This window comes from Trachypithecus francoisi, unplaced genomic scaffold (genome assembly GCF_009764315.1).
Source record: "Trachypithecus francoisi isolate TF-2019V2 unplaced genomic scaffold, Tfra_2.0 Lachesis_group11, whole genome shotgun sequence".
NCBI classification, from domain to species: domain Eukaryota; kingdom Metazoa; phylum Chordata; class Mammalia; order Primates; family Cercopithecidae; genus Trachypithecus; species Trachypithecus francoisi.
The window spans coordinates 80,217,998-80,243,416 of NW_022681456.1; the positions used below are offsets into that span (position 1 = coordinate 80,217,998).

Consider the following 25,419-nt stretch of genomic DNA (forward strand, 5'->3'; position numbering starts at 1 on the left):
GACAAATGGTGAAAATTAAAAAGTTTTTGGCTTAATCAAGGAGTACTTCCTGGAGGAGGGGAGACCTGATTTGGAAGGAGAGGTGATATAAACTTGAAAAGAAAGTTCCAGATGTGGAAACACTAGTTTTATTTTTTATTTTTGTTTTGAGACAGGATCTTACTCTGTCACCCAGGTTGGAGTGCAGTGGCACGATCTTGGCTCACTGCAACCTCCACTTCCCAGGTTCAAATGATCCTCTGCCTCAGCCTCCTGAGTAGCTGGGACTACAGGCGTGAGCCACCATGCCCAGCTAATTTTTTGCATTTCTTGTAGAGATGGGGTTTTGCCATGTTGCTCCAGCTGGTCTTGAACTCCTGGACTCAGGTGAACCCCCTGCAGCCTTGGCCTCCTAAAGTGCTTGGATTATAGGCATGAGCCACCACCCCTGGCTAACACCGGTTCTAAAATTAGGCAGAATCTATATTTTACTTCAGGTTGAGGAGCAGACAATCTTGGCTATATTTTCCCTGACAATACAGTAAGGTGAAAGAAGACTTGTGCAATAGCAGGAAGAATTCAGGGTAGACAGTGAGATCTTGGCAAATGCTAGAGACTAAAGTGAATAGTGAGAGACCCTGAAGCACCCTTCTCCCATACTTGGCTATGGGCTATGGGAGGATGCCTGGACTCTGAGACTTGGCCACCATGTTGTGTTTTGCCATTAGAAGATTTGGACATGAAGTTGAATAAGGCAGGAAGGACCTCACAGCATCAACCACCAAGCCCCAATGTGGTTGCAGAAGCGGGGAGAGAGGGCGAAGAATATCTTCCTCTTACTCGGATTGTAAGTGGAGAAACAGGTCCATTCACTCAAATAGATAAATGTCTACTGAGCACCTCCTATGTGGCAAGCACTATACAGGCCCTAAGGATCCGGAGATGATCAGGGCATGGTCCCTGTCAACATGGTGCTCACAGTCCAGTAGGAAATAGAGTTCACTCATCATTCTATCATTTAATCAAAAACAAAAAGTATTGAGCACTTACTCTGAGCCAGGCAGATTTGCAGGTGCTGGAGATGCAACTGTGAACAAGACAGACCCAATACCTGCCCCATCAGAGAGTACTGCCTGGTGCAGAAGACACATACATAAACAGGCAGCTATAATTCAGGGTGATGTATGCTATGAAGGGGAAAGGACAGTTGCCATGGGGTGGCGTATCCATAGATATGTCATAGATCCACAAGTTCCCATGAGGGGATCTATCCGAGTCTGTGAAAGGGGATGCGAGGATGATGTGGAAGAAGCAACACCAAAACTGATATGCTCACAAGGTGCGCAGAAGTCAGGTGTGGGATGGCCTGGGGAGAGTGTTCTGGGCCTAGAGTTTGTGTTCCTTTTCAGCATCTTACTAAGAGCTCGTGGCCAAATCAGGCCCAGGCAGAGCTCTTTCCTCTAGTCACAGGATAGCACTGGCCTGCACCAACACAGCTCTTCCAGCACCAACAGGGGAAATCAGATGATAATCCTAACAGAGCCAGACCAAGGAATGAGATTATCAGTTTTCCTTTTTCTGCTAGGAAGTTTCTGCCTCAGAGCTAGGCTATGTGGGGAGGCTGGGAGGTGGGAGGGCACTGTGGAGGGTCTTACTCTTTCCACCCTCCTCTCACTAGTTTTGAACAAGAAACAGGTGATCTGTTTCTCTAGTTGCAGCTGAACAGAAACCAGGACGAGAAAGTAGTGTCCTCCCCAGACATGTTTCTCTCTCCTGGGTCCTAAGCAGTTGCCTTCTTGAGCCATCTGACTTCCATCCACAGGGCCTCCCAGGAGCTGAATCCAGAAAGTCAAGAACAAAGTAGCAAAGCAGGAAAGGGCATTCAGAAGAGAACAGCATGGGCAAAGGCCCCAAGGCCAGAGCACTTGGAAACTGCAAGTCCCTCAGCGTAGAGATGAGTCTGTAGAGGAGGCTGGCACAAGCTTGTGAAAGACCCAGTACACCAGGCTAAGGGGGTGGGAACAGTGAGGGACACAGAGGGTTTTATGGCTTAAATTTTGACAAGTGTATCTACAATATAGACTTTTTTTTTTTTTTTTTTTTTTTTTTTGAGATGGAGTCTCACTCTGTCACCTAGGCTAGAGTGCAGTGGTAAGATCTGGGCTCGCCGGGTGCGGTGGCTCAAGCCTGTAATCCCAGCACTTTGGGAGGCCGAGACGGGCGGATCACAAGGTCAGGAGATCGAGACCATCCTGGCTAACACGGTGAAACCCCGTCTCTACTAAAAATACAAAAAAACTAGCCGGGCGAGGTGGCGGGCGCTTGTAGTCCCAGCTACTCGGGAGGCTGAGGCAGGAGAATGGCGTAAACCCAGGAGGCAGAGCTTGCAGTGAGCTGAGATCCGGCCACTGCACTCCAGTCCGGGCGACAGAGCGAGACTCCGCCTCAAAAAAAAAAAAAAAAAGATCTGGGCTCACTGCAACCTGCGCTTCCTGGGTTCAAGCGATTCTCCTGCCTCAGCCTCCCAAGTAGCTGGGACTACAGACTGATCCCACCACACCTCGCTAACTTTTTGTATTTTTGATAGAGACAGAGTTTCGCCATATTGGCCAGGCTGGTCTCGAACTCCTGAGCTCAAGTGATCCACCTGCCTTAGCCTCCCAAAGTGCTGGGATTACAGGCGACACTTTTTAAAAAAAAAATTTTTTTTCTTTTTTGAGACAGAGTCTCACTTTATCATCCAGGTTGGAGTGAAGTGGCTCAATCATAGCTCACTGCAGCCTTGACCTCCCGAACTCAAGTGATCCTCCTGCCTCAGCCTCCTGAGTTGCTGTTAATTTTTTTTCTGTTTTGTAGAGACAAGGTCTCACTATGTTGCCCAAGTTAGTCTCAAACTTCAAGAGACCAAGGCAGGAGGATGGCTGGGCTCAAGAGATCCTCCTGCCTTGGTTTCTCAAAGTGCTGGGATTGTAGGCATGAGTCACTGCCTGTCCGTATAATGTAACACTCTTGAACTCACTATCCAGACTTGAGGTTTTGTTAAGTTACTGTTAAAATTTTGTCAATTTTGCTCTTGGGTTTTCAAAATAAACAGGTCATTACAGATAAAGTTGAAGTTCCCTTTGTCCCTTCCCCAGTACCATTCCCCTCCCTTTCAGAGGCACCACCATCATTTATTTTTTCTATTTTTACCATAGATATATATTCATGAATAACATAAGGCTTCAGTGCACTTTAAAAAGAGGTCCAATGGTTATGATATCATTTATAACTTTAATTTTCCATCCCACATTTTAAAAAAAGTCTTTATTTGAGGTTTTTGGCAAAGTGCTGACAAGGGTAGAACTAGGGTTATAAGATCCTGCTGGTTACCAAGTGGAGGATTCCAGGTGACAGAGGAGGACCAAGGATGATGACAGCAGGAAGGAGGAGACAGAGGTAACAGGAGAATCCACACCACAGGTCACCGGTGGCTGCCATGTGAGGGCAGGGTTGTTTATACATACTGTTCTTCAGCACCATGAACAGAGCCTGGTTGTTGAAGATGCCCAATAAATATCTGTCAACAGAGAAAGGTTGACAGGGGCAGAGAGATCCAGGATGGCTCCCAAATTCCTGGCCCAGTGCAACAGCCTGGATGATGGTCCCAGTCTCTAGTATGAGGGCCCCAGGAGGAGAAGTTGGATTGCAGGGAAAGATGAATTCAGAAGCCATCTCTCCGATCTAGAGGAAACGAAGCTGTGCCGTGTGGAAGGGATAGATGTTAGGAAGCAGACCGGACTTCCACTCTTAGGACAGAAAAAAATCTTGTTGCAGGTAGGTGTTGAAGGCTATAAAAGATCTGAAAGGGACCCAGAGATGGTGAGAGGGGAAAGGTTCAGTCCTGCTGCGGGCAAAGGCATAGGTGAAAAACAAGCCAAAAACAGTAATCACTTTCCTTGGAAGGCCAGGAGGGCAGGGCTCAGCTTCTGCATCAGCCACAATGAGTGTCTTGTAGCCCTCTGTGCGGTGGGTACCCACAGCCCATTAGCCATGGCAGAGAAGTAGGAAAAGGGCGTAGTAAGTGCATCTAGGATCATAAAGACCTTGTCAGATGCCCACACTCAATTTTGTTCCCACTCCATATTCATCAACAGGATGGACAGGTGGAGTGCTCACAATTGCTTCTTAGGACTTATTCTTGACCAAATTCAATTTCTCTATTCAGGGAAAGATGTGAAATATAAACTGCTTTCCAACCCTTAAGACCCAGTGCTCTGACTCCTCACCTCAAAAGGCTGCCCTCTGCAAGAGCTCCCTCAAAGGCACTGCCACCCCCAACTCCTCACCCCACCACCCCTGCCCCAGGCACAGCCACCAGCCACCCTCTGCTGCTAATTCACCTATAAACAGTCTCCTGCCTTGCGTCTCCACTCAGTTTTGTTCTTTCTCTAACACGTTCCACTTCCTTGAAAACCCACCTGATCCTTCCTGTCACCCTAGCACTGACTTCCTAAATGAAGGTGTCTGGTGGCTCACAGTTGTCCTTCTCTTTGTCACTCTTTCCAGCCCCTCACCTGAGTCTTTGGTAGCTTGGTCTCACAATTCTTTGGGTCCTGGCTATGGTTAAGTGGCATTTCTCTACTTCATCCCCCGGTTCAGGGGCAGAAACACTTTTACCATCCCCAGTGCCCATCTCTGGGGGGAGCAGAGAGGTCACTTTAGTTTTGTTTGATCTGGTGGAGTAAGGCATGCCCTTCTCTCAGAGAGGGAGCTGTCATGGATCTAAGCCAGTCCCTGTCCTAGGAGTACTTGCAATTCAGACTTGCTCTTTAGTCAAGGAATTTTAAATATTGTAAAGCAATGCCGTAGCGGGAGGGGGAGAATCTTGGAATCCCTTTTCCATAAACCTGCTATTTGAAGGTGTGGTGGGATCCCTTGGAAGTGTGGGCCCCTTGTCCTCTTGATCCAATCCCTAGAGTCACCAAAGGGCCAACATAATGATTCTCAAACCAATCTGTGATCAGTCCCCTCATAACCTCGAACTTTGGCAGGCTGCTAATTTTTATCAGGGCAATACACCCTTTAGTTGCCACCTCCCTGAACTCTGCACTGAGCAGAGCTCTAAACCATCAAAGAATCGGGCTGTATAGACTTCCACCTTAAATGACTGTAGATTCAACACCATTCCCAAAGTCACATGACTTGCCCAGCTAACCAGCATTCTTCCTTAGTGGGGAACTACTGGGGCCTTTTTTCCTTCTCCTTTTCACCTACCTGAACTATTCCATTTATTTATAATTAATATATAGACCGGGCGCGGTGGCTCAAGCCTGTAATCCCAGCACTTTGGGAGGCCGAGACGGGCGGATCACGAGGTCAGGAGATTGAGACCATCCTGGCTAACACGGTGAAACCCCGTCTCTACTAAAAATACAAAAAAAACTAGCCGGGCGAGGTGGCGGGCGCCTGTAGTCCCAGCTACTCCGGAGGCTGGGGCAGGAGAATGGCGTAAACCCAGGAGGCAGAGCTTGCAGTGAGCTGAGATCCGGCCACTGCACTCCAGCCTGGGCAACAGAGCAAGACTCCATCTCAAAAATAAATAAATAAATAAATAAAAATAAAAATAAAATAAAACTTAGAAAGACTTGGTGGTGGGTGCTGCTGAATTAGGTATCAGAGCCCCAGTTAGGTGTGTGTCCTGTGGAGTCTCTGATGAATCAAAGGCCATTGGTGGTCACTTTTAAAACATGGACGCCTTGAGCCCTGGGCAGCCTCAAGGCTGTGCCTACCGAGGGCACCCACAGAGGATTAGAACTGGGGCACTGGAATGAGAGGACCATCAGAAGCAAGGCCTGGATGCTCAAATTCCCACCACAGTCATAAAACTTAAGAGCATCTAAGTCACAAGCAGCCTTTAGGTTCTTTCTTAAGAATCCAACTAATCTGATGTTCCGCCTCGTAGCCTTCTATAAAGTCTGATCATTCACTTGGTTGATGATTAATGATTCAGGTAGTAATTATTAAACAGAAAGGAATCAGAAATAAGAATCATAAATTTAAACAAAATATTTCATGTTCTTAATGCTAACCTTGAAGGTAAAACAGTAGGAAGGAAGAAAAAACAGTGTTGCTATTTGTTTTGTTCTTTTAAAGAATGAAGAAGTCAGACTTCCTGGTCCTTGTGTAACCCTGTCCCTGACAGGGTTTCTCAAACTTTTCTGCCAAAGTCCCTTTGATATTAGAGGCAGGAGGGTAAACTTGAACCCCAGCAGTCTGGGGGCTTGCCCTGAAGGGCAATTATTTCTTTTTTTAAAAAAAGACATTTTAAATTAAATAATAGGTTACTTCATATTCATTATTTGCATTATATAAATATAGGATTTTTTTATTAATAAGAAAATAAAAGCCGATTCTTTTGTGGCCTTAAGTTTCAGCTCTAAAATGATGCAAAGTGCATTTTATAATATAGTATATTTTATACATCTTAATATAAAAATGATGTTTTAAATCATTTGCCATCAAAAACCTCTGTGACCCTTGGAGAGGCTTTTTATACATCCTGGGACATCATCAGCGTGCAGTGACTGCAGCGTGGCCGGGGGTACTTGCACCCAGGTGAGAGGTGCTACAGAGTGTGCTGGTTTGTTAAACTAGCTGCCACTGTCCCAGGTTATATCTTTAATGACTACCATTTACTGAGTACTACTATGTACCAGACTCTATGCCAAATGCTTTTATATGCATATGCCATTTACATTCTCACAACCACCTGCCTAAGGCCACACAGTTGTAAGGTGGCAGAGTGAGGATTGAAACACCTGTCTGCTTGGTTCCAAAGCCAACTGTGGCCCCCTGCTGACTCTTAGAGGCCAAGGCTGAAGCCCCTGGCTGAGTGAGTGGTAGGACCTGGGGAAAGGACTGCTGTGGTGCATCTGGAAAGAGCGTGGGGGGGCGGTCTGAAGGTAGTGCCTTATCTCAATTGATAGTTCACAGTCAGTTACAGATCAGACTCCTTGTTTTGCTCTTTCCCCCTTCTCACTACTGCACTTGACTAGTCTTAAAAAAAAAATACATACAGTGCAGGTCTAATATGAGAAATGTCAGAAAACCTAGGCTTAGGTCTAGCTCTGCCTTTGACTAGCTATAGGTTCTTTAGGGAGGCCCTCAGCCCCATCTATAAATGGGACTAAAAAGGTCTGTGAAGGGGACAATGGAAAAAGGATGAATGTTGAGCCACATCCCAGGCTCCTTTCTTGCTCCACTGCTTATCACCTGTGTCATCTTAGGCACATCACTACAATTCTAAGTCTGTTTCCTCACTTCTAAAATGTGAAGAACAATACCCACCTCACAGGGCTACCGTGGATGAAGAATAATACACATGAAACACCTGGAACAGAGTTTACATGTAGTAGTTGCTCAATAAATGCTTCCCATAGTAGTTATCCTTGTAACAGCAGTATTAGCAATACTAAAGTATTATTATATAAAGTAGTATTAGCAATGCTACTGAAGTATTCATATTTTAAAATTGTGATTATTAAAGTGAGAGAAATGTATGAAAAAAATACTACAAATGAAGGTAATCCCTTAAAAATAAGGAGCTAGAGGCTGGGTGCGGTGGCCTACGCCTGCAATCCCAGCACTTTGGGAGGCTAAGGTGGGTGGATCACCTGAGGTCAGGAGTTCGAGACCAGCCTGACCAACATGGAGAAACCCCATCTCTACTAAAAACACAAAAAATTAGCTGGGTGTGGTGGCAGGAGCCTGTAGTCCCAGCTACTCGGGAGGCTGAGGCAAGAGAATGGCGCGAACCTGGGAGGCAGAGCTTGCAGTGAGCCAAGATTGTGTCACTGCACTACAGCCTGGGCAATAGACAAGACTCAGTCTTAAAAAATAAAAGGAGCTGGAGACGGCCCACCTTAATGTACACCAAAATAGTTCTGCTGGTTGAAGGCCTGGAGTTCCCTGCAATGAGTGGGGAAGGGGATTAGCCTGGGGAAGTAATGCCTGGGGCAAGTTGAAGCAGAGTTTGGGAAGATGCAGGTCCCTCTGCTGAGCCAATTTGAAGGACAGAGCCTGACCCTCCACGAAGAGAGACTCTCAAGGTCTCTTTTAGCTTTAACATTGGCTAAGTGTGATTCTATGACTCAACCAGTCTGTTCTAATTCCTCGGTGTGGGCAGGACATGAAAGACCACCCACCAGGATCTCAGTGAACTTATGTGGCCCCCACCTTGGCTGCCACACACAGGCACTTCCCAGAGTCTCAGTGATGATGATTCTCTCTAATGGGAACCCAAGCCTTAACCAAAGACCGCCTCTCCATCTTCCTGCTGAGGACTTGCAGGTCAGCCTAGAGGGAGTTTTCCAGAGCAGGTGGCTTCCTGAGTGGCCAAGATCATGTGGGCAGGATAGGTTCTCTTCTCACTGGGCCTTTCCCCTCTCAGCTGGTGTGCCAGGCACCTCTCTCAGTTTGGAAATCAGATTATTTATGGTTTATTTTTGACACCAGATCATCGCTGCCCAAGTTTCATCAATTTGTCACTGTTTTTATTGTCAGCAATTGCCCATAACTGGAGCACATTTAAAATGTCATTGATCTTGGTATTACAGTGTCATAATCTGACAGTAATAGGTGTAGCCAGCACAGGAAGCCCAGGCCCTGAGATTGATGGCGTTCAGCACACCAATTATATTCTGTCCATCTAAGTGATAAAAGAGTACGTAGGAGGCATTCAATAGATAAATTAGATATCACTCCCAATTATGTCCCTTTATTTTATGGAGTCATATGCTCCCCTTAGAACTTTTTTTCTTCATTTGGCTTGTAAAGGGGAATTACTTGACCCCCCTAAAGACTGGGGCTGCCTCCCCTGCCTGCCCCAACTTGGGTTCTACACTGATCCCTTCTGACTGGCTCATAGTCTCTCACCTGGGCTTTCTCTGGAACTCACTTAGGAGTTCCCCAGTGTGGTGGGCCCACAGGTGTAGAGGGAAGGAGGCAGAGGTGCTTCATCATCTGGGAAGGAGTTGGGTCAGGCCTTTGGGAAGGACTAGGAAGTCTGGCAATGCCTTTAATGTGACACCGCCCAAATAAATGAGACCGGGAGAGGGGCTGGAAAATGGGTAAAAATCCTCCAGTGCGGACAACAGAGCCTTCAAATTAGGACAACGAGTAACTGGCTGTGGCTGGGGAGGAAGAGGATGGTAAAAAGGTTTTCGGTCCTTAGGAAGTAAATTCATCCATCCCTCTACCTCCATTCCAGACTGGGTGGGGCCAATTCGAGCCCTTCCTCGGAAGAACTCCCAGAATATTCCACATCCCCATTCTGATCCATATCAGATGACTTCCTCAGCTCAAGTCCTAGCTCTGCCACTGTGGTAGAGGCATAATGCCAGGTTTCCTGGGGGAGGCAGAGGGCTCCTGTTTGAGAAAATCCCCAAGAATGGTTCATTTCCAAGAAGAGAGCTCACCCGAGGCAGGGAAGTGCCTGGCCAAGGAATAGAGGTACAGTGAAGGCATAACTTTATTGGGGGCCTGGTTTATAAGCATCTTAAACTCTGAGGACAGCCTTGACCTGGTCCAGATCCCTGTTCCCCCATCCCCCAAAGTCAGCAGGAAACACGGCAGAGGCCGAGACACCAAGTAGTAAACAGTGATCTAGGTCCATTGATCGAGCTTTCAAAGAGAAAGTGTTCATGGGCTGGGCTGCTCCCCATTGCCCCGTTGCCATCTCAATGTTATAAATAATTCTGGCACTAAGTGCCCTGTTACACTGAGGGGAAGTAGTTCTTACAGCCTGAAACCTGAGGAAGGGTCATGGGAGGAGGAGTGACTGGGGACAGGGGTAGAGATGGGGAGCGATCACCCTAAGGCTCCTCAACTACACCTCTAGGCTGGTGATAGATGAATTTCTGGAGCAGAGGATGGCATTTCAAGTGAAATATTTATAGGAAATGCGTGTGATTTAAACGTCTTGGCCGATGAGCACCAGCCAGCTGCGGGGAGACGGCAGGCTAGGAGTGGAGGAATCAAAAGCCCAGAGGCCCCCAGTGTTAAGTAGCTGTCTGAAGCTCCACTCAAACACACACACCCGCTTTGGTCTTAACATGTTTTTAAGAGCTGGTTATGATTTCCTTGAGGGCGACTCAGATGAAGACTAGAGTGCAGCCCCCAGCTGAGCTCCTTCAATAACTGTCCATCACATCCTCTTTAGAAATAGCAGCCTCTTCCCCTTGGCTCAGGGACCCTGTAACTGGGGAGGGCTGTGAAGCTGCGTGGCTTGTCAGCCTGTTCCCAGGCAGCACGGGGCCTGTCTGCCCTGCCCTTTGCCTGGGGTCCTGCCTCCGATCCCAAGAACAGAGATTGAGCCCCACCTTCGGAGAGCTCTCAGCCTTCAAGAAAAGAGAAGGCCGGGCGCGGTGGCTCAAGCCTGTAATCCCAGCACTTTGGGAGGCCGAGGCGGGCGGATCACGAGGTCAGGAGATCGAGACCCTCCTGGCTAACACGGTGAAACCCCGTCTCTACTAAAAATACAAAAAACTAGCCGGGCGCGGTGGCGGGCGCCTGTAGTCCCAGCTACTCGGAGGCTGAGGCGGGAGAATGGCGGGAACCCGGGAGGCGGAGCTTGCAGTGAGCCGAGATCGCGCCACTGCACTCCAGCCTGGGCAACACAGCGAGACTCCGTCTCAAAAAAAAAAAAAAGCCAGGCGCGGTGGCTCAAGCCTGTAATCCCAGCACTTTGGGAGGCTGAGACGGGCGGATCACGAGGTCAGGAGATCGAGACCATCCTGGCTAATATGGTGAAACCCCGTCTCTACTAAAAATACAAAAAACTAGCCGGGCGACGAGGCGGGCGCCTGTAGTCCCAGCTACTCGGAGGCTGAGGCGGGAGAATGGCGGGAACCGGGAGGCGGAGCTTGCAGTGAGCTGAGAGCCGGCCACTGCACTCCAGCCTGGGCGGCAGAGCAAGACTCCGTCTCAAAAAAAAAAAAAAAAGAAAAGAGAAAACATACAACCTAGAAAAGAAGAGAGGAAGTAATGAGAGCAAAAGGATGGAGCCAAGGAAGGGAAAACTGTCACCAAATCCAGAATTTGGGCCTTTCTCACCACATGCACTGCTGCCATCCTGGTCCAAGCCACTCATTTCTCACTTGGATTAGTGCAATGACCTTTCAACAAGTCTCCCTGCATCTTCCCTTGGCCCCCTGTAATCTATTCTCAAAATAAAAAACAGAAGGACTATTTAAAAACTGAAGTCCAGGCCGGGTGTGGTGGCTCACGACTAATCCCAGCAATTTGGGAGGCCAAAGTGGGTGAATCACGAGGTCAGGAGTTCAAGACCAGCCTGGCCAAGATGGTAAAACCCCACCTCTCTACTAAAACTACAAAAATTAGCTGGGCATGGTGGCAGGTGCCCGTGATCTCAGCTACTTGGGAGGCTGAGGCAGAAGAATCACTTGAACCTGGGTGACAGAAGTTGCAGTGAGTTGAAATTGTGCCACTGCATTCCAGCCTGGGTGACAGAGTGAGACTCTGTCTCAAAACAAAACAAAACAAAAACCCTGAAGTCCAATCATATCTTTCCTCTCTACTTCACTCAGAGTAAAAAGCAAAGTCCTTAATTGACTTATGAGGCCGAACATTGTATGTTCCCTCCTTACCTCTCTTATGCCATCTCCTCCCTCTCTTGCTCACTCCCACAGACTTGCCAGGCATGTTCCTGCCTCAGGGCCTTAGCACCAGCCATTCCCTCTACTTGGGATACTCTTGCCAAGATGTCTATGGGGCTTACTTCCTCTCTCACCTCTAAGTCTTTGTTCAAATACCATATTCTCAGTGAGATCTCCTTGACTACCATATTGAAAACCTCAGACTTCCCCTCCATGCTAATCCCTCTGTACTTGATCTATTCCTTTTCTGTAACAATTATCACTTTCTAATATATGATATAATTTACTCATTTAGTAAGAATATTGTTCATTATCTGTCTCTCTCTCCTAGAATGTAAACTCCACACAGGTGGGGGGCTTTTTCTGTTTTGATCACCAATGTATTCTAAGAACTTGGAATAGTGCTCAATAATAATTGCTTAGTGAGTAAATGCAAAGGATGAGGTTCACCAGGGGAGGGTTTGGAGAAGAGAACAGAGGGGAGGCCATCCCAGGCTTGGGGTGAACTTGTGCCTTATCTCACAGCAGGCCATGTGTGAGGATCTGAGAGTCAGAGAGTTGGGCACAAGTTCAAGAGTCAGGCTAGGGCATCACCCAAAATGGAGAGATTCAGTTAACAAAGAGACTAGGCTGGATTTACCTCCAGAATATGGTGGATGACTTGGCTTTAGGTTGGGATCGTACCATCTTCACGACCAAAGTATACTTGGGGATAATAATACCAAAGGGATGTGCAGGGCAAGAATGAGGTGGTTGGGACTGGAGGCAGGCTGGGAATTCAGGTGGAGGAGGGTAGCTGAAAGAACAGGCATGTGTCTTCTAAGTCTGGAAAAAAAGATCGATGTGGAATTAGAGGGCCTGAAGGACAATTATGTGTGCAAGTAGGAGGAAGAGCCTGGGTCACCAGAAGCTATCATCTCCAAGAGCAGGTTCCATCTCCACTGAGGGCAGAATCAAAAGCCATGGGCTGCACCTAAAGTCGAAGGAACTAGCGTGAGACATCAAGAAAGGCCTCTCAACGATGTGACAGGTGGTGGAGGGGAGGCACCAGGCCTTGTTCTCTGGAAAACTTGAGCAGGACCTAACTGGGTGCACACCTGAGCCAGGCTAACCCAGAGGGCACTGTGAGGCTCCGGGGTGGGAGTGTGGTACCAGAGTCCCGGAGAGGGTTCCTGCCTCTGCCTGGCTCCCAACTCCATCCTCTCACCTGCAAGGCTTCTGAGCTTGTAAGCATGCAGATATGTCCCCTTTCCTGACCTCGAGTTTCTGCATCTGCTCAGAGTGGAAACTGAGAGTACTTAGTATTCCAAGGCTCCACCAGTACAGGGGCAGGGGCCAAAACATGTGTACCACCTCTCCTCAGAATATTAGTGCTCAACTCGGTTTTGTGGTGGCCTCAGGGTACAAGCCAGGAGAAGCAGAAAATACCTTTGGAGGTTATACAATTCAGGGGTTACTGCAGTTGAGTGAGAACATGGGTGTACTGGGAGTTCTGAGGTTCCAGGGAGACTTACTTGTCACTGTATAACTTTTGGTGCCTTTTGAGTTTTGAACCATGTACATGTATTTCCTATTTAAAAAACATAAAACAATTAAAATCAGATGAAAGCAACAACAATAATAACAACAACAGAGAATAGGTCTAGGGAAGCGGGAACTTGATGCCTCCAATTGCTACCCTGGAGGCAATGACCTGCCTCTTCTTGCCCATGTGTACCCTCCTCCTCATCTGGCATCTCCATTCTCTGGAGGCTCAGAGAGGGGTGTGGCTGTGTCTTAGATGTCACCCAGCATCTAAGACTAGCAAAATTCTGGGGCTTAGGTGTCCAGACTCTCAGTGTTGTCTTTCTTTTCTGATCCTCAATGGCCCCATGTACTCATTGACCTCTCCGTGTTTTTGGCAGAACTGCGCATATGCTACAAATCAACCTCCAATGGGTTATTTTTAAAACCATATGGTCTTAAATGCCATCTTTCCTGGGAAGTAATCTCTTTTCTTAAAGGGAAAGAGATGACAGCTCTCCTCTCCCACTGGTATGGTGTCTGATGGTTCATTCCCTTCCTTCCTGCCTCCCTCCTCCCTACCACCCTCTACCACTAAAGTGGCTCTCCACTGAAACTTGGCCCTGTCTCTGATGAGATATGTGACCTTGAGCAAGTCATTTAACCTTCCTGTGAGTCTGTTTCTTCATCTATAATTGAGGATCCTGACCTTCCTCCCATGGCTCTTCACTTATCCATTTGTACAGCAAGCATGTATTCTGTGCCTGGTGCTGAACTTGGCACTGAGGATCACACGAGACAATGCATGTGAAGTTAATACAGAGACACAGAGAGTTACTGCCAAGGCCTCCTTCCTTGGATGCTGTTCTGGGCTGGGTGCTCCAACCCCCTTATCTGGCATGCCCTTGGAGGAACTGCTTCACAGTCTACTCCAAACCTCTCAACTTCTAGCATTGCTCCTGGGCTGAAGCCGATATCTTGCTCTGCATGAAGGGTCAGGGGGTGCAGAAATAGCCTATTTCCCAGGCTTTTTCATTTGGTTAGATCCTTAGGCACCACTTTGCCTACAAGAAGGAATAATGCTGAAATCTGTCTGTTGGTCTTTAGTCTGGAATTTTAGGAGTGTCCACCTCTCTTGCCCTCTGTGGGCCTTTTCCTGGGAATTGGGCTGGAACAAGGGGTAGGAAATGGAATCTATTCATGTCCTCATTCTGCTCATTTCTCTCCTTTCCTGAATCCCATGCATCCATGGAGATTGGTACAGTGGCTAAGATTCTGGGATTGGAAACTCACATTTGTTTCCCTCCAAATGTAAGCTGGGTTGTGTAGGAAAGATGGTCCCTTCTTTAAAATGAACACCACCATCTCAGAGTATACAGGAGCTTACTTCAGACAGAGGAGGCAGAGCTGCCTTCCAGAGCTCTTGGCAGGAGGCTGTCCCCACTCCCTGCCTGACCACTGAGGATTGGGTGAGCATCACTGGGAGAGAAGGGTGTTTGTAGAAAAAATGTGCTGCTTCAGCCCTGGTCATTGCTGATGGAGCATGGCAGCAAGGAAGGTCAAGTCTAGACTAAGGAGGTACTTCTGGTTGTCAGGGACTGGGTTTAAGGTGAGAGGTTAGTTGGAACTACTCAGACATGGTCTTCCCAGAGCAGGGAGGAAGGATGAGATGATCTGGGAGTTGTGAAGGACTCAGGGATTCCATGATGTTGCAGAGCTGGCAATGACTGGGAGGACGCCAGGGAGATATCAGTTCACCCATGTCTAGAGCAGAAACCCCATGGACAGAGACCAGGTATCTGGAACCCGAACATTCCCAGCACAATGCCTCCCACAAGGCCAACTGGAGACCGAGAAGGACAAGTCCTTCCCTGGAAGATGGTGCCAACACTGTGCTCCCAGAAGGACAGTTACTTTAAAGCCCCAGCAAGAAAATGGTCCCAGACTGTGGGACCTGGAAGTACTTCTTCATGTCCAACCTCAGTCCTACTTACCACAGCTCAACTGGATCTCAGTGCAACCTGTGGGATTTGTCCATGCCCAGAGGAGAAACCCAGCAAGGAATATGGGCTTTGCTTCTAGGCCTACCCTGTTGGCTGTGGGAGATAGCATAAGTTGGCCAAACTGTCAAGTACCTGTCTCCACGCCTGGGGAGTCCCCTGGAAAGTGGAGAGGGACGATCTTCCAGGGAACTGCCACCCTGCATGAGGAGATAAGCGGAACAGCAGAGGGCAAGGAGGGTTCAGTGGCCAGGAGAGGTGGGGCTCAGGGAGTTCCTTCTGGCTGGGGGTGAGGGAGCTTCCTGGAGGCTCAGCCCCTCCAACCCCCCTGAGGAAAGATTAGCTTCTGGAGGGCAGGAACTGATCCTGAGTCATCTGGGCAGCCCAGTGCCCAGAACACAGTAGATGCTCAAAACACATGGGTTGAATGAATGAGCCTGGCATCAAGAGCCCGCCCAGTCAGCAGCTGGAGTGGGTCTTTGGATAAGGGATTCCCCTCTCTGGGCCTCCATTTCTTCATTTGTAGAATGAGGGGCTGCAGTAGATTGTCTCTAAGGTTTTGTCGGCCCCGACGATCTGCGGTTTCCTATTTCCCTGCTCTCTCATCAATTCCTTTCCAATTCTCTTTCCCTTTACAGCTTCTCTTTTCCTTTCCCTTTAAGTCCTTTTCTTCCACTAACCCCCAATCTCTGCACCCCTGTTTTCAGTCTCTCCCCTCCCCAATTTCTCTGGCTTTCCCTTTTACAGGTATTTCTTCCTCTGCTTCTGGTAACTCCCCACATCACTACCCTTCCCTGATGCCTTCTGTGTTCTGCACTCCCTGGCCCCCAAAAGCCGCCCATTCTAGTGCCCCTTTCATCCACCTTAGATCCCAGATGCGGGAGATTGGAAGAAAAGGAGGACGGTCCTAAAGCAGTCTCTCCCCTGCCCCTAGAGTGGCCCCACCGCGATGTCCTCGTCCCCACCGCTGCCCCCTCCCCGCCACGCCTCTCCCTCAGCAGCCGGTGCCGCACTGCGCCCTCGCCCCACGCTAATGCGATCTGGAGAGACCCGGGCGGGCGGCGGGCAGTCTGGCCCAGCGTCCCGGGCGGCACTGATGGATGGTCCCCTGACAGTAATCGCAGAATGAGGACGCGCTGGCGACGCTCTCGCCTGAGGCCCCGCTGTTTGGCGAGCCTGGGAGTCCCTCCCTCCGCAGCATCTGCCTTCCCGGCTGGGCGCTCTCAACTCACTCGGCTTTGCGGGAGGCTCAAAGCCTCAGGTTAGGGCAGAGGTGGGGGCTTCCTCTGCTCTCTCTTTCCCAAGACACTGGTTTCTGTTTGGGAACAGAACCCTCCTTGGATCCACGCTGCTTCTGTGATTCTGAACAAGCCACCCATCTCCTGGAGGCTCAGTTCTCCCTTCTGTATAATGGGCTTTAAAGCCAGGTGGAGTGTTGGGGGCATGGGAGATACTACTGAGGAAAATGACGCTCTCTCTTAAGTAGAAATCGAATTTCACTTTTAGTTTACAATGCTTGGAATAATCTGGGCTAAATGTGCGAAGCCGAGTAAGAGCTGAGTGGCTACTCACACACAGAATATATATTTATACACATATACATAATGTTTTTAGCATTCCAGTACTGCTTAGACGTCTTTAAACAGAACACCAGCCCAGGTACTTCTCCAAGGAGGCGACTGTCTCCAGCAGGACTTTTTCTCCCCTCTACTGAGGTCACCTGCCTGTCTAAGCCCCCAGACCCCATCTGTTCTGGGGTTCCCCTGCAATCCAGGGCCAGGCTGAGGTGCTATGCAGGAAGACCTCCCTTTGGGAAATGTTTCTGGATAATTTCCAAACTCCTTGCCTATGTTCTCCCCACCTCACCCACATTCAGATAACACAGGGTTCTAAGGCTCCTTCACTTCTCCACCCCCACGGGATACTCCTTGGGCCTGGACCTGTGGAGGGGCTGGGAGGTGGGATCCAGAACCAATTGCAATTCTGAACGCACACCCAGCCGCCTCCTCACTCCCTTCTAACCTTTCCCTCTCGTCAGAAGCCAAATTGAGTTAGTCTTGAGTTTTGATTTAATTCCCGAAATGGAGTCATAATCTGCTTAGTGTCCTTTTTCCCAAGTCCTAGATACTGAAGTGTGTGTGTCTGTCAGGGGGAGTTAAAAGAGCAGCTCTGTGACCTTTGGAGAACTCTCACACTCACTCACCTCCCAAACACCACCAAAGGGCAGGAGACGCCATGGCCCTGAGTTGCTGGGGAGTATGGTGATGGTACTGACAACTCACATTTACTAGGCACTTACCACATGCCAGGACTAAGACAGGTGCTATGCACGCATTTCTCACTTAATTCTCACAGCTACCATTCCGGTAGGTACCATTCATATCCCCAATTTACAGATGAAGAAACCGAGGCTTAGCGAGGTTAAGTCGTTTATGTTCCATCTTGCAGTGATTACAGACAGTCTTCGACTTATGACAGTTTGACTTACAATTTCTCAGCTTTATGATGGTGCCGAAGTGATATGCATTCATTAGATACTGTACTTCTTTTTTTTTTTTTTTTTTTTTTTGAGGCGGAGTCTCGCTCTGTCGCCCGGACTGGAGTGCAGTGGCCGGATCTCAGCTCACTGCAAGCTCCGCCTCCCGGGTTTACGCCATTCTCCTGCCTCAGCCTCCCGAGTAGCTGGGACTACAGGCGCCCGCCACCTCGCCCGGCTAGTTTTTGTATTTTTAGTAGAGACGGGGTTTCACCGTGTTAGCCAGGATGGTCTCGATCTCCTGACCCCGTGATCCGCCCATCTCGGCCTCCCAAAGTACTGGGATTACAGGCTTGAGCCACCGCGCCCGGCCAGATACTGTACTTCTAATACTCATACAACCATTCTGTTTTTCACTTTCAGTACGGTATATTATAACATGTTGAATCTCATGTTGAATACGTGAGATGAATAAATATCTCATGTTGAATACATAAGATATTCAACACTTTATTATAAAATAGGCTTTGTGCTAGATGATCTTGCCCAACTGTAGGCTGATGAAAGTGTTCTGAGCACTTTAAGGTAGGCAAGGCTGAGCTATGATATTTGGTGGGTTAGGTGTATGAAATGCATATCCACCTTACAATATTTTCAACTTACTACAGCTTTATCGGGACACAGCCTCATCGTAAGTCAAGGAGAGTCTATTATTAAGTGGCAGAGCCCAAATTTGAAACTACACAGTCAGACTGCAGAGCCTGTGCCCTTAACCACTTAGTTGTGCAACTCCTGGCAAGGTATTTAACTTCTACACACCCTGTTCCCTCATTTACAAAGCACAGATAAGTAGGGATAATAAGATATTCCCTTCAAAGAATTATGTTGATTAATTAAGCTAAAGCATTCACCATACTCACAGTAAGCATTCACTAGTTTAGGCGCCCTACACACTGGGACAGGGTTGAGGAAGGGAAGGGGTACAATCCAATGGGCTATTAATTATTCATTGTTACTGTTGATAGTAATAGTTATCATGCATTGAGAACCAACTGAGCACAGGCCACCCTACAAGGTAAAAAATATGTCTGTTTTACAGATGAAGAAACTGAGTTTCACATAAATTAGGTAAATTACCTAAAGCCATCCAGTTAATAAGTGACAGAACAGAGCTTGTGTTCAAACACTGGGCCCTTGACTCCAAAGCCTGTGGCTCCCAGCACCCCCAGGGTCACCAAAAACTGGCCTCTCCTTGGGGAGGTCAGGGCTGAGGCCAACAAGCCCAAGTCACACCCTTTACCACCTGGGACCTGATTTTCTCCAGGTGAGCAATGTTTTCTTAAAAGAACAGGAAGACAGTAAATAATTAACTAAGACAGTTTCTCCCTCCCTGAAGCCAAGGTAGAACCACCCCCCCCCCCACAGCCACCCCCACTCTCCTCACTCCTGTTTCCTCTGTGCTCAAGTTTGTGGCCATTAAATAGAAGAGGAGAAAGTTTGAACCAGGCATGAAATATTTATCAGTTAATTACAATATGCAGATTCTGTTCCTAGGGGTGATTTATCTTTTTGGAAATATAGGAAAAGATCCTGGAAACTTGTATCCTAATTGCTTGGCCTATTATTGTAGCAACCAGGTAGAAACTCCATTTACTATGTAACTACAAATTTTCCCACTACTGGAGGTATCTGCCTCTGCTTCTATCACTGGTGGTCTGGGGACCATATGCTTTTCTGATAAGAGATGAGCCTCTTAGAGGTCAATTTGTCGATTCCTCTGTCTCTTCTTGGGGTGACCCCTTTCTTAATTCTAATAGTTATAGGAAATGAAAAGAGTGAGAGTCTCTGAAATTCTGGGATCTCAAAAGAAGCTAATTCTAAGTGAAAACCTCCCTGACTGAAGCAGTGCCACTGGTGAGGGGATGTCCCAGGTTGAGAAGCAGCTCTCAGCTGAGTATTCCTCCCCTCCCTTGCTCTGGCAGAAGTGTCAGCCCTCCCCTTATCTCTTGTATCATTTCCTAGGGTCTGCATCTCAACCTCTGGCTACACATTAGCAACCTGCGGAGTTTAAAAAATCCAGATGCCCAGGCCCTACTACAGGTCAACCAAATTGGAATCTCTGGAGGTGGGACCCAGGCATCAGTATTTTTAAAAACTTGTGGCCGGGCGCGGTGGCTCAAGCCTGTAATCCCAGCACTTTGGGAGGCCGAGATGGGCGGATCACGAGGTCAGGAGATCAAGACCATCCTGGCTAACACGGTGAAACCCCGTCTCTACTAAAAAAAAAAAATACAAAAAATTAGCCGGGCGAGATGGCGGGCGCCTGTAGTCCCAGCTACTCGGGAGGTCGAGGCGAGAGAATGGCGTAAACCCGGGAGGCGGAGCTTGCAGTGAGCTGAGATCCGGCCACTGCACTCCAGCCTGGGCGACAGAGCGAGACTCCGTCTCAAAAAAAAAAAACAAACTTGTGGCTGGGCATGGTGGCTCACACCTGTAATCCCAGCACATTGGGAGGCCGAGGCGGGCGGATCACCTGAGGTCAGGAGTTCGAAACCAGCCTGGCCAACATGGTGAAACCCTGTCTCTATTTAAAATACAAAAATGAGCCAGGCATGGCAGCAGGCACCTGTAATCCCAGCTACTTGGGAGGCTGAGGCAGGGATAATTGCTTGAACCCAGGAGGCAGAGGTTGCAGTGAGCCGAGATGTGCCACTGTACTCCAGCCTGGGCAACAGAGCAAGATGCCATCTCAAAAACAAAATCAAACAATCAAAAAAACTCGCCAGGGGGTTCCAATGTGCAGTGAAAGTTGGTACCCTCTAGAGCTAATAGAAGAGTATCACTGCCTGGTAAACGGGCCCTGCTTATCTGCAAGACCGTGTAATTTTTATCCCTCCCTCTCCGGTGCTGGAGGAGGCAATTCCTTCACTTATATTGGAATCTGAAGAACATCTCTTTCTTTCTTCACAAGAAGCTTGTAACACAATAACTACCATTTATCAAGCCCCTGCTGAATGCTCGGATCTATGCAAATAAAATTTAATCTGATCTACAGAACAACTCTATAAGGTCAGTGGGTATGTCTATTTTATGGATGGCTCAGAGAGGTTAAGTAATTTGCCCAAGTTTGTACAACTAGCAAGTGTCAGATCAGGGACTTGAATCACAAGCCCATGCTTTTGACCACTGTGGTACACCACCTCTCAGTTTCTCAAGGCCAGAAGGGAAGGGCTTCAGGTCCACCATCTGAAATACCTACTGAATGTCTTGGGGAGGGAAAGAAGAGAGAAGCGAGGAGAAGTATAGGGAAGCAGGCAGGGATTACACATGCATAGGCCATGGAGGGCAGAATGGTGGCTGGGAAAGACTGAAGAGAGTCTGTGGGGCTAAAAGGAGTTACCTGAAAGAGGGTGTGGTAAGCTGACACGTGCATGGGAAGGGGGCAGTGGCTATGGAGACAGCTGGGGAGTGGGGGAACGGGGTCCAGGAGTGGGTGCCAGCAGTTGGAACATCCAGAACAGTGAGTAGTACCCATCATGGACTGGGTGGTTGGGGAGTGGGAGGGACCTCGTGTCAGAGGAGGGTGTCTTTGTGAGCGTGCAGCAGTGAGGAATGCTCCCACATGAATACTAAGAGCAAGAAGAAGAGAAAGGGCCAGAGGGGGCTGGGTGATGTTTAGCTGCTGGGGTGATTAATGGGGGTGAACGGAGGGTGAAACTCAAACCCTTCAACGAAGATGGTGGGGAATGGTTGTCCAAGAACAACAGTGCACTGTTTCATGGAGAAAGCCAATGTCCAGGGGAGGGGTGGCTGAGGAGGACACCAGGCGCAGTTGCTCCTTCCCTTTTTTCCCAAGTTCTCTTTATTTACCATCAAACAGTAGAGTAAACTATATTAGCCAGTTCCAGGGAACCCCCTGGATGGACTTCTTACCTGCCTCCTGGCTTGGGAGAGACCAAGGAATGTTGGCGTGGCTTGGGGAAAGAGAGAGCGAGGTCTGGGCTGAAAGCTGAGATGACTCCATGGACCACCCCCTGGTGGGGCACAAAATGGTGATGTGCTGGCAGAGTCACTGGCTCCCTCTGGACCAGACAGGCACTGAGAGATACATGGGGGTTGGGACTTCAGGTGGCCTGTAGAAAGTGGTCGTGTTCTTAGAGCAGTTTTTAAAACAGCCCTGGCCTCAGGGCTCCTTTTCTGTGAGAGAGAGTTAGGGGAACAAGGAGAGAGGGCTTCCCATGGCCCTGGTTTCAAGGTGTTGACCTGGGTTTGAAGAATGGAGATAAAACTTGTGGGAAGTAACAGGTTTAAGCCACTCTCCCCTCATTTCCTACTTCTGTCTCTTTCTCTAGGTACAGCTGTTGGGAGCTGCCTTTCCTGTCCTCAATCTCCCTGCCTGTAGTTTCAGAGGGAAGAAGAGGGAAAAAAGGATGAAGAGAATTGTTTCAGTGCTGGGGGAGGTGAGCTTATAGCAGGGATTTAGATGGGAATTACCTCATGGGAAAGGAGCAATTTTCTCCCTCTCCAGGCCTCTCACAGATGTGAAACAACTGGCAGATCCCACTTTCCCACCCCTAACCATCCGAGGGGATGATGTGTCTTGAAACCTGTGCCTCTCAATTGAGAGGCTGGTGGGGGAAAGAGAGGTCGGGAAAAGGGGCCAGATGAGTGTTCCAGGGTCCCCAGAGAGTTGAGGGAGGCTAGCATCTCCTTAGGGTAAGAAAGGTAAAATGCCCATTCCTGATCCCAGATTGCTTAGCTACTGTGCCTGGGAGTCCTCCCACCTGGCCTTAATTCCTATCTCCACACACAGCTTGGCCAAGTTTCTTCCCCTACTGGAGTCTCACTCTTAATCCCCTACTCTATCTCTCCAGGAGCCTACAAAGCACTTTGAAATCTGAAGTTAGTGGGAGGTGGCTGTATTGCACAAATACTCTGAGGTGCAACATGACTTGACTGGTAATGAGGCAACCATCCCTCATAGGGCAGAGTTCAAGGACTGCCTTCAAGAGGGGCTGGCCTCAGTTTGCCTGTTACAGAAGCCAAGGGCTAACAGAGGCTGCCCTCTGCCTTACAAAGTAGATAAATGGGTCCACTGGAAAGCAACGGTCACAATCAAGTCTTAATGATGAATTAATAATTCATAATTACTCCAGACTTGTAGATAAGCACAAGCTCACTGGAATTATTTCCCAGGGAGGAACACAGAAAGGGTGGGAAGGTGACTTCAGTACAGACATTACTTCCAGAGGCTGTTAAGTTCATTCCTCTGCTTCCCAACCAGAACCTGGAAGAGATTCATTAGCTTCCTTGGCTAATTCCTCCTAACAGTTACCACTCTCTGAGCTTCTAAACTGTGCCATATTGCTCCTCTGTTCTTCCTAAGGCCAGAGGACCATTCCTGCCAAAGTGACCTCAGAGCCTGGACTCTGGATTTCTGGGGTCTCTCTGTTCCCTGCTCCCCATTCTGCTATTTACATACGAGGTCCCCTGTAGGAGGGCCTGGTGTTAGGTGTCCCGGCAAGATGTGGACATCTTTCTGGCTCTTCTCCCTCCCTTATCTAAGTCCTCACATTGTGGGAAAACACCTCCCTAACTCTACGTGGAAAGAGAAGCACGGAGTGCCCCTTCTAGCGTGGATGCCTTTGGTTCCCAGATCTGGATTTGAGGGGCTGGCTCTATCTCTTAGGAAAATATTTACCTAGCATCGATAATGGATATGGGGCCTATTTAGGGCAAGGGAGGCACACCCAACTCCAGACCCAGCTCTCTGCTGTTCCCCTTCCCAGTGCACACAATCCCAAATTCCCACTCCAAAAATGTTTAAAACACGTATCTTAAAAAAAAAAAAAACTCAAAGAGCCAAGCAGACCCTCAGCTTCAAGGTATCTCCTCTCTCTCTCTCTCTCTCTCTCTCTCTCTCCAAAGAAGGAGTGAGTTTTGTTTCTCCAAGTATTCAGAGCCTTAGACCACAAAGGGGCCTTATATCCTGGTCTTTAGGAGATCTTTGACCACCATGTCTGCTGTGGCATGACCTTTTTCAAAATGCTAGAAAGAAGAGAGACTGGCTCCTGGACCAAGGGATTTGGGATTAGAAAGGACTTCCAATTCTACAGATTTCCTTCCCGTTAGCCTCTTCATGTGCATCAAATGTAAATGGCAGGCTAAACCTACAGAATGAAGAGAGTTGAAAGACTGGGGCCTAAAAATACCCTAATCCAAATCTGTGGGTGCAGGAGCACATTGAAAAGCAGTTACCCAGCCTGGCGGTGTGGCACATGCCTGCAGTCTCACATACTTAGGAGGTTAAGGTGCGAGGACTACTTGAGCCCAGGAGTTTGAGGCTTCAGTGAACTATGATAGTGCCACGACACTCCGGCCTGGGCAACAGAACTGGACCCTATTTCCAAAAAAAAAAAAAAAAAAAAAGTGGTTACCCAGGTAAGGTGGATGATCAACCAAGTATACCCAGTGAGAAGCACACAAACCTCACCCTTTACCCAAACTCTCTCCCTTACCTGGCCCATTTCCGGTCTCTACAGGAGGATCAGTTAGGGGGTGTGACCCAAGTTACCCAGATAATTAACTGTGAAAGGACGAGTTTTGTTTTTTTTCCCACTCCTTTGGCCTCTAAATATGAGAGATCTTTACATCTCTTCCCTAGCTCCCTCCTAGTCTCTACCCTCTCCCCAACACGCACTCAAATCCTAGCAACAAAAAATCCTAAATATAGGAAGACAAACCTTCCTGACCTACCATTTTGGCCCACCTGCAACCCCTGTCCCCCGCCCCCCCCAATTTTTTTTCTGTCCTGAGTGTCTGCTCTTCGCTTAAAAAAAAAAAGAAGAAGAAGAAGAAGGAATTTTCAATAGTCCCACTTGTCAAGCGAAGACCATCTTTTAACCTTCAACAGCAGCGAAAGCCGTGTGAACTCTCGGTGAACCAAGATTGAAGTCATAAATCACGCGTACAAAGGCGGCTGCGGAGGCTGGCGCGGGCTGCTGCACCTTTAAAGCTTTCTGGGGCTGACAGGCGGCGGCCCAGCTAAAGTTCACAGCGCCCGGGGAGGGCCCGCCTCCGCCTCCCCTCCCGCCCCCGCTTCCCCTCCCCCAGCCCGGCCCCGGCCCCCGGTCCCGGACCGGCCCGCTGCGCGGCCGCCTGAGCTGCGAGCTGAGGAGGCCCCTTGGCTGTTCCCGCAAAGGGCGGGGGGCTCATTTTCTCTCCTGCCAGCCCGCTCCATCCTGGTCGTTTATTCCCGGCCTCCCCTCACCCCCAACCCCCACAGCCTGCTGTATGTAAATAGGCAAATAGATCTACACGGACACAATAATTTAGCTTGTTTGGTCTTTGGCATTTTCTACAAGACCCCAAGAGATGGACTTTCCTCTCCCCTTCCTCCTTTTAGAACTGGCATCCTTCATCTCTGTCTATGCAGGCCCAATTATACAGATCCTCGGGGCTTCAATAGGGTCTGAGTCATTGGAACCAGGAACACCTGGCTGAAACATTCCACATAATTAGATTTTCTTTTTCTTTACCTTTTCTTTCTTTCTTTCTTTCTTTTTTTTTTTTAATAAGAGGTCTAGAATTAGCCTTTTCGACTGGGGCGGAGTAGCTGGGGTGGGGGAAAGGAACACCTTCATACAACTTCCAGCTTTCAGCCCCTTGGAGAGATCTCCAAGTTCCCCCGAGCCGCCGGGACTTCCTTTCCTCGATCTCTCGGCCGCCTCCTCCTTCTTCTCCGATAGTGTTTTTTTTTTTTTTTTTCTCCCTCCCGTCACTGTCTTCTCTGCGGTTTAATTAA

General features: G+C 48.5%; 1 long non-coding RNA gene across 1 annotated transcript; it reads right to left on the minus strand.

Annotated features, from left to right (window-relative positions):
* Window positions 1-2,980: 2,980 nt before the first annotated feature.
* Window positions 2,981-25,411, minus strand: LOC117090008. The gene is made up of 3 exons (XR_004439852.1): window positions 25,154-25,411; window positions 21,549-21,748; window positions 2,981-3,538 (listed from the first exon to the last, which is right to left on the minus strand). It is a non-coding gene; the product is annotated as an uncharacterized LOC117090008 (long non-coding RNA).
* Between the last annotated feature and the right edge of the window lie 8 nt (window positions 25,412-25,419).